The following is a 9573-nucleotide window of genomic DNA, read 5'->3' as shown; positions in this document are numbered from 1 at the left end:
TGAATCCCACAGCACAACTGGGAGATGAAGTGCCCAGATTTTGCTTCAAGAGCTGCATGTTGCTCTTGGGCAACCATATGAAAATCTTTTCTGTAATAAAGTACATCAGGATATTAATTACTCAGGTTAGTCGAAGGTGTCAGGTAGCATTACCAACATAATTGTAAAAACCTTAACGTTAGGTTTCAAACTATGACCTTGACTTAAAAACAATAATGCTGTAGAAATCTGTTATTTCTATTTGCGCTCTCAGTTCTTGAACCATTTCAATCTAAAAATTTTCACTGCAGCCCCAAGAACAGCCCATTTCCTGCCCCCAGCTCAAATGGGAGCTGTGTCTCACGATGCCACGTGGCCCCAGAAGCTGTGGCTTTGAAAGAAAGCCAAAAGATCTGCCTTCTGCTGTGCAAAATGGAGATGCTATTCAAACACTACATATAAAATACACTTAACATTATCTTGACAATGCATATGCTTGTGCATTGTGTCAAGCAGTGCTTGACTTCTTTATGCCATATGGCGCAGTTTTATTAACAGTACTGATTTTCAACTAATTTACCTGAAAACTTTCAAAACTCCTGATTGTGTAAAGTACCTGAGACATCGACCTACAGCTCAATCCAGATTGTACCTGTTTTAAGCACTCTGCATGAATTTCTATCCAATTTCTATCTACTCCAAGCTTACTGGGACCTCTCAGTGTTCTACTTTGTTCTTCTCTGGCAAAGCATTGATATGACATTTGTAAATGTTGCCAGATGAATTGGTGGCCTGGGTTTAGTACATAATTCAGAACTTTGGCTTTTCAAGCCCTCTGAAGCAGCAGCCAGCATTGGAGACAAGATTTAATATCATCAGTGGTTGAGTCCTTTTTTTTTTTTTTACTGCATTTCACAGAAAATCTCCTACCACCAGCAACTGATTAAATATGACAAGCTCCCTGTTGGCTATTGCCTGTGATATGGACTACTTAACTCCTGTATTCCTTCCCAGAATGGAAACTGCGGCTTCTGGCAAAATAAAGGAGCTTCTGTTTCTCTGCCACTGTCAGAACTGGAAATTCAGCACAATCTTTTCATCAGCTTGAAATGCCAGATCAGATTAAAAGCCCTGATGCCAAGAGGAGGGCATCTGATGCACTGCTTTGAACTGCGGTTCTTAATGTTCCTTGGTCCACCACTTTGTAGGAGCACTTCAACCTTCCTGTTACTCCTCTCATTAGAGCAGTGATAAAGTGTCAAATCATTAACAGAGGCTGAGGCCTTCTTGAAACAGCCCCGCTAGGGTGAATTCAAGCCTGCTATAGGGCTGCCACCGAGGCTTACGTCAAGGAGGAAAGCACACCGATGGGGATGATAAACTGAAACTCATGGGGCACATAAAGAGTACTCAGTGGTCACATAAACTGGACATTTTACCCTCTCTGTTGGGGAGAGTAAGTGGCTTTAAGGACGCAGAATTGCAGAATTGCAGAATCACAGAATGGTTGGGGTTGGAAGGGACCTCTGGAGATCATCTAGTCCAACCCACCTACAGGTTCATCTAAAGTAGATCACACAGGAATGTGTCCAGGCAGGTTTGAATGTCTCCAGAGAAGGAGACTCCACAACCTCTCTGGGCAGCCTGTTCCAGGGCTCTGGCACCCTCACTGAGAAGAAGTTTCTCCTCATATTCAGATGGAACCTCCTGTGCTTCAGTCTGGGCCCATTGCCCCTCATCTTGTTGTGGGTCACCACTGAAAAGAGTCTGGTCCCATCCCCTTGACACCCACCCTTGAGATATTTATAAGCATAAATAAGATCCCCTCCAAGCCTTCTCTTCTCCAGGCTGAACAGACCCAGCTCTCTCAGCCTTTCCTCATCAGAAAGATGCTCCAGACCCCTAACCAAAGGCCAGCTCAGTTTCTGCTCTCAACTAAACCTGGACTTTTCAATGGCATGTAGTAGTTAAACCATATGCACTCGTTGGACTAGCTGGGGTAATTAATGTTGACATTACTGTCCTTGGCCTGTAGAAGCAGCCAGGGTCTGGCAGCCCCAGGGAGCAGTGCCTCTGAATCACTCACTGATCTCTTGATCTTGGACACCTTAAAGGTTGTAATAACTAAGCTGAGCATGAGTAAGAAAGCCCATCACAGCCGGCAGTCTGAGGAATCAACCAACATCCCGCTCGGACGCAGTCTTCTTACTAAACCTTCTCTGCATTTCACATGCACATGGAGTGCCTGGTATGAAGTGTGTTGTTGTCATAATGAAATCATGGGGAATCAGATGGAAAAATGTGTGTTTGAGCACTTAAAGCTAGACTTGTAGACCACAAAACAGACTTCACAAGTAGAGGTCAAGGTGGCACCAATTAAGACAAGATTATATTTAATGGACAGTCACCTGGATTGAATTAAGTGTATTTTCTTGGAACTAGCAGACTGGAATCAGGATAAACAAACTGCTCCAGAATTCCTAGGTGACCTTCTAATAATTATGACCAAATTTGAGTTTCGAGTCTTCAGAGCCCCCAAATTATCTTTTATATAAGAACACACATTGCTACTCGGGAGGTCTGTTTGTTGTGATGAACAGAGCATAAAACAAATCCCTTGCACACAACACTGCAGGTGGAGGGTGCAAAGCAGTTTCTCCGACCAATAGAGCTAATGGGACTCTAGTGTAAAACACATTTTTCTAACTCCCTTTCTTCAGACCTTGTTTTGTTGTGAGAAACACAGTGCCAAAAGAACTTAATGGCTTTGTTTTCCAGTTCATAAACTGTTGATATGTCACTGGTGTTGTGGTTAAGCATTCGTGGTGAGCCCAGCAGAGTTCAAGCTAGTGCTACAATCAAGCACTGGGGCCACCGCTTCTCTTTTTGTTGCAAGCTTTGTTGTTATTGCACATTTAAAATGTGAAGCTGTACCTCTGTAAGGAAACACAGAATAAAGCCATGATACATACACTTCTCAGTCTTGCAGGTTCAATCTGTGGCATCTTTGCCCCTTATGCAGAGAGGATGTCCAGGAGAAGAACAGAAAGTTGTACAATTAGGCTGAATATAATTCCTGTTAGTTTGCCAGTCATGTGCTGTATAATCTACTTGTTCATATTAAGATGAGTATGGGTCAACCCTTTTTCACAAGAGAGTTTCATTTGAAAATGTGCTGGTTCACTGAGCTCCACTTACCCAGCCAAGACATTCCAATACCTACTTAATGAACCCATGAAGCTCTTCACATCCCTAATGGCTATCAATTATTTGGCCCCTATGGATCCCTGGCAGCTTCTTCGTGAATACACACTCTTGTCAACTATCACCATTTTCTGTTAGCAGTCGAAACAATAGAAACTCAGTATCTCTAGTCAGATGCAGAGGAGGCTTCCTTAAAGTTCACTAGAAATGTCTAAAATTCATGGTTTCAGTTAAAACTGGAGTCGAACACAATTTCAAATAAGAAAACATTCATTGTAGACCTAAAGTTATTTCATATAGGCTTTTCAAGAGTTAGCCCAAGTTCCAGTCTCTTAAGAAACTTTAAACACTTGTCATAAAAATAAATAAATATCACTCCTGCAACATTCGCTTCACTTGATGTTGATTTGAACCTTTAGGTCTGTGGTTCATGGTCTTGCCCACCAGGATTAGAAATACTGGTTTTATACTAGAGAAGAATGGGAAGACCTGTATTTTCATATGGGATACAAGATGCCTTGTCTTTTTCTAATAAAGCTGGGGATAAATCTGATACAATTAACACTTCAGATAAGGTTGTACGAGTTTTTGAAATATGTCTTTCTGTATTGTTTAGTTCTAATCTTGGGGGTAGGGAACGATATTTCGAAAGAGGAGAAATATACCAGCATCAAAAACTGTTACAAAGCTTGCAAACACATTTCTAAAAACCTTTTTGTAGGATGTACAGATAAGGATGTAATGAAGGTATAAATGGTTACATTTGGTACCATCTGATTCCATGTTTCTATTTCCAAATCTTGGTGCTGACACTGTCTTCTTTACCCCTAACCCTGACCCCTAGGATCACTCTGTAATCATGTTTCACCCTCATCTCAGCCCCAGGGCTGCCCTGTGTCCTTTCATCCCTTCTCCTGACTTCGTGTCCCACTTCTGTCTTAGTCCTTGGTTAATGCTACAGGTTCCTTACCACAATTTCTTACTGCCATTACCTCATTCTTCTCCCTCCAGCCCCACCACCCTCTGCTAGGTGGGAATTAAAGACAACAAACTCTGATAGACCCAGTCATATCTCTGTAACACTGGGCCTGCACAAAGGCCAGAAAACCTGTAGGTTTGGACTAAGAAATGTGGTGTGAGACTTGCCTCCCCAAGCATGAATCGGTGACTTGTATCTTCTGATGGTGCTTTTTGTGAGTAATGCAGCTGTTTGCAAAAGGATGCTGAGAAACCCAGAGTTCTGCATCCTGTGCTTCTCCCACATATAAAAGCATCAGCTCAGACTCCAGCTACAATATGGTTATCGTCATTACTAGATATATTATATAAGCATTATTAAACACTTCCCATCCAGATCCTTTGTGAACTTTAGTTAAGCTTCAGGTCTCCCATGCAGATGCCACTGCAGTCAGCATAGTATGTGTACTCCAAAGATAAGACATATCTTAGACATTATGCACGACAGGAACAAGATGCGTTTGACGGTCTTTGGCTTTGTCATGAAGTGAGCCAAAAGGCTCCGAATCCGCTACTTTATATAAATTGACTCTGGAAGAAAAACATCAGATTTTGAGGCAGATTTGGGACAAGTGACACAAGTGACAGGGGCTCCCTGGAGACGTCTAGGAACGGGAATCAGTGATTCATGTTTTAGGGAAGATTCACCTTGAGAGCACACCACAGTGCTACAGTTTCTGTCTGTGCTACCTCCTGCCATTCATGCTCACTATTTCTGCCTTTCTGAATGCAGGAAAACACAGAGAAAATAATCTGTGGCACAGGGATACACCCATACAGTGCCCAGAATTGCTTTGTGTGTTATGCAGCATGGACATGGCCAGCCTTTAATAGGGGCTGGCACCAAGCAGTATGGACATGGGCCAGCCTTCACCCCATGCCTTTGGGACCAGGGGCTGCACCCCAGCCTTGCTACACTCAGCCGCAGAGACAGTCTTTCAATCTACCAGCAGCAGCCCAAATTAGAAATACAAAAGAAATAGCGAAGAGGAAAAAAAACAAAAAACCAAAAAAACCAAAAACGCACACACAAAAAAACCCCAAACCAACACAAAAAAAAAAAAAACCAACCCACCACCAAACGTTTTCCTAGGGTAGTGAAACACTGGCCCAGGTTGCCCAGAGAAGTGGGAGATGCCCCATCCCTGGAGACATTCCAGGCCAGGCTGGACGGGGCTCTGAGCAACCTGGTCTAGTTGAAGATGTCCCTGCTCATTGCAGGGGGTTGGACTAGATGGCCTCTGAAGGTCCCTACCAATCCAAACTATTCTGTGATTTTATGATTCTATTATTCTATATATTTATTAAGGCCTTCCTGCCTCCTACAGCAAGGTGTCACTTCCCACTCTGTCCTTGCTAAGTGGCTGTATCTATCCATGGGGTATCACCACCCCTCCCGTGAATTACAGCCAGTGACTTCTGTTCACTGCTCTTTGGAGCTGAACTGAACCTCAAAATTGCTGGCAGTGCCATCCCTACTTCCTGCCCATAACCTTCCTGATAGGATAATCAAGGAAAATATTTTGAGCCCTAAAACCTCCTTAAAGTTTATGGGTACCAGGCCATACATGTGAATCAAACTAAAGCTGACATTCCCAAAGGGCCACATTAGTTTTGCCACAAAGAACCCCATGAATGTAGCACTTCTGTCCCACACTTGGCAGGTTATTCATTTATTTCAATTTGCAGCAACCGAGACCGACTTACATTCATCTTCCCAGATGTTGTTAGTGATGAAAGCTCAAGGAATAAGCCTTTTCTGCTGCTGATGTGCTCTGTGCCAAACCTTGCCTTGAGCCCCTGGCTCCTGCTGTACTTTCCTTGTGTCTGTGCTGCTGCTTTGTGATAAATGAAACTTGCAGAATCACACGTACCGTGGTGGAGGAACAAGCATCTTGTCTGGGGAGTGGTCAGTGCCGGAGGCTAGAAACTTGGGTTGTGTGTACATCCGCGGAGGCTCATGTAATAACCACAGCAAAGTTATTATAACTAAAGCAAGGGTGCCGAGGCTTTGATTATAAATGTCAGACAAAATGGGAAACAAAGCAAGGCTGAGGAAGGAAAAGAGCCCCGTCCCCACGTTCTCCCCCCTGCTCCCCTCATCACAACAGGCTGCTTTTCTGCCTTTGTTTTATTTGCTCTAAAAGCTTTGCAGTCTTCCCTTCTTGGCACATTTGTAGAGTCCTGCGAAGCTCAGAGTTTACTCTCAGTTACACTGAAAAACCCCAGGTGGTATAAATGATGATTTGTAAGTAAATGAATCATCAGAACCAAAAAGCTCTGCAGAAACCCTCTACCAGCCTTTCTAAATTTTTTGTAAAGTGCCTCCGAAGCAGATGGCATACTTTACCAGCCGAGTGAAACAGCCATGTAACCAATTTGTCCGTGCAGAGATCAGTTTCACTTCAGCTAATTCCATGTTTTTGAGTACCACAAAGCTCCTTCCCCCATGATGTGACTCCCCCACAGATGCAGGGATGTACCAAACCTCTGTTGGCAAGACGAGCGAGGAGGCAAAGCTGCCAGGCTCCCACTCGAGGAGCAGCCCTCGGTTTCCCACTCACGTCACTTACCTGCAAACCCATCCACCAGCCTGGCCGTGAGACGAGTCCCCTGGTGCGGCCATGGCTACCACCTCTGCTTCGTGTCCTTGCTGTCCCCCAGGGCTCTGCGTCCTCCCCATCTGCCTCAATCCCCACGTGGATGCTGTGACGGCGGCGCTGCCTGCGGGACCCCCGGCTGCCCCGGGGACCTTGGGCCCCTCTTTGGGGGCACCACACTGTCCCCTACCAGATGCACTTTGCAGTCCAGGCCTGGGCCGAACCCGCGCTGCCTGTGGGGGAGATGAGAACATGTCAGGTCTGGGGGGCACACGGGGCTTTGGGGCACCCCTTCAAGCACCAGCTCAGGTGTGGGGGGCAGGCTTGGAAGGAGTCCGAGCATTTGTTTCCCTCCCTTGGCGTGTTGGTTCTCACATCTTAAAACAAAGATCTTCAAAAGTGCCAAGCAGCTTTTGCGTAGTTACATGGCTCCTAAGATATTCCTCGTAATGCTCCTGGTGCCCACAGGCATGAATTTGTGGAGGTGCCCCAACTACCTTTAGAAGGAGCTAGTCAGAACATACATTCATATATACATATAGTGCATGTACGTGTTTGTCTCTGTCCATATATACTTATGTGTGTACTAAGCAGATATAGATATGGGCCTGCATGCCTATACACGCTACCAGTCAGACCTCTGACGTCAATGTAGACACAGCTGGTATTTAAGAATAAATGAGGAATTAAAGCATTTTTATCTGCTGGATAAAGCAATAGCTGGAGAGCAGTTGCATCCTGCTTCCCGCAGCAGCCAGTCCTCTCTTCTGGTGTCTCCGACACATTTCCACCAGGCTCTGGAGGCTTTAAAGGAAGCTGATTCCCAGGCAATCCCCCGCCGCCCCAGCCTTGGCCACACGGAGACAGATGGGCTCCGTGCCATCCCGGCGGTGAAGCAACTTTGGCGTGCTCCTTTCCTGAGTCTGCCAGTTCCTCAGACACGGTGATGTGTGGTTGCATCAACCAGAGCTGGATCAGCCTCTGCTGAAATGAAACGGCAGGCCAGGGTGGCCGCGCTTGTGCTGGTGGAAAGGGCTGAGATTTTTCGGCGTCAAAATCAGAGCCAGAGTGCTAGTGAAGATGCCACAGCAGTTATTTTATTTATGCTATTTGCAGTAGTTTCTTTTCTATGTACTGAATCACAGAATCACAGAGTGGTTGTGGTTGGAAGGGACCTCTGGAGATCATCTAGTCCAACCCACCTGCTAAAGCAGGTTCATCTAGAGTAGGTTGCACAGGAGTGTGTCCAGGCGGGTTTTGAATGTCTCCAGAGAAGGAGACTCCACAACCTCCCTGGGCAGCCTGTTCCAGGGCTCTGGCACCCTCACTGAGAAGAAATTTCTCCTCATGTTTAGACGGAACCTCCTGTGCTTCAGTCCATGCCCGTTGCTGCTCATCCTGTCAATGGGCACCACTGAAAAGAGTCTGGTCCCATCCTCTTGACACCCACCCTTGAGATATTTATAAGCATTGATGAGATCCCCTCTCAGCCTTCTCTTCTCCAGGCTGAACAGACCCAGCTCTCTCAGCCTTTCCTCATAAGAAAGATACTCTAGGCCCCTGATCCTCTTTGCAGCTCTAATACATGATACATTTAATGAATGTATTTGACTATACTACTTTTCCAGACAGAGACAGCTGGACAGAGTCAGAAAACTCCTTTCCAGATCTGCAGGTTTCCTTTTCTTTTCACTCAGTACCCAGTGACGGCTTTCAGCCTTCAGCGGCGCTACGTACACCACGCCACGTGTCACATTCGTGATCCCGTTGATCACAGGAGAGGGAAATTTAATAACCCCTTCAGACTGCATACCAGAGCCTCTTCATGGCATCGTATCAGTAAGAAACGCAGAGGGGAGCCCATAATAAATGTTACAAGGGGAAATACCTTTGACTGATAAGGAGTTGGGCAGATGACAAATCACAAAAGCCTCCAGTGAACCCCTCAGGAGCAGATAACCTTGAGACGTACCTGTATATAAAGATTAAACAGCAACCCGAGCTCAGCAGAGATTTATAGAGCTTTGCAAGTGTCTTGGTTTCACTGTTTGCTTTTGTAGTCATTTCTGGACTTTACTGTTAGTTTCTGTCTGTTAATATTCTGTACAGACCCAAATATACAGGTGTAGAGAAGTCACCCCAGAAAAAAAAAAAAAAAAGAATTTATTTGAAATATTTTACAAGGAGATTTTATAGATCAATATCCCTAGCAAATGAGAAAGATAACTAGGAAAGGGCACAGTACACCTGTGAGCAAGGCTGTGCAAAGATATAAATAAAAACATGAAGGATAAAATATATTGACATGTCTGAACTTACTGGCTAAATCTAGTTATTCATTCCTCTGTAAGTGGCAGCCCTAGTTATTATGGGCTATATATTTTTGCTAAGACAAATATGTGAGGCAGTAAATGCCTTCGTTAGTATGCTTCTACAGGAAGGGTAGTGGATACTGCTGCTGTTCGAGGCCTCTCAGGGAAAATACCCATGGGTGAAAAAAACCCAAACCAAACGTAGCCAGTTACAGACTGGGTCAAAACCTTAATAAGGGAGATCACTCTGCCGAATGGCCAAAGCAAGACAGTAGGGACCTGAAATGGTGAGGTACTATCCTGAACATCAGGGAACATTTTTTACTGTGAGGGTGACTGAGCCCTGGCACAGGTTGCCCAGACAGGTTGTGGAGTCTCCATCCGCGGAGATACTGAAAAACAAACATTTGGACATGGTCCTGGACAACGGGCTCTAGGTGATCCTGCTTGAGAAGGAGAGT

Source organism: Caloenas nicobarica, chromosome 1, assembly GCF_036013445.1.
Source record: "Caloenas nicobarica isolate bCalNic1 chromosome 1, bCalNic1.hap1, whole genome shotgun sequence".
Taxonomy (NCBI): Eukaryota; Metazoa; Chordata; class Aves; order Columbiformes; family Columbidae; genus Caloenas; species Caloenas nicobarica.
The sequence above is the reverse complement of the archived record's forward strand: the minus strand, read 5'-3'. Positions refer to the sequence as shown.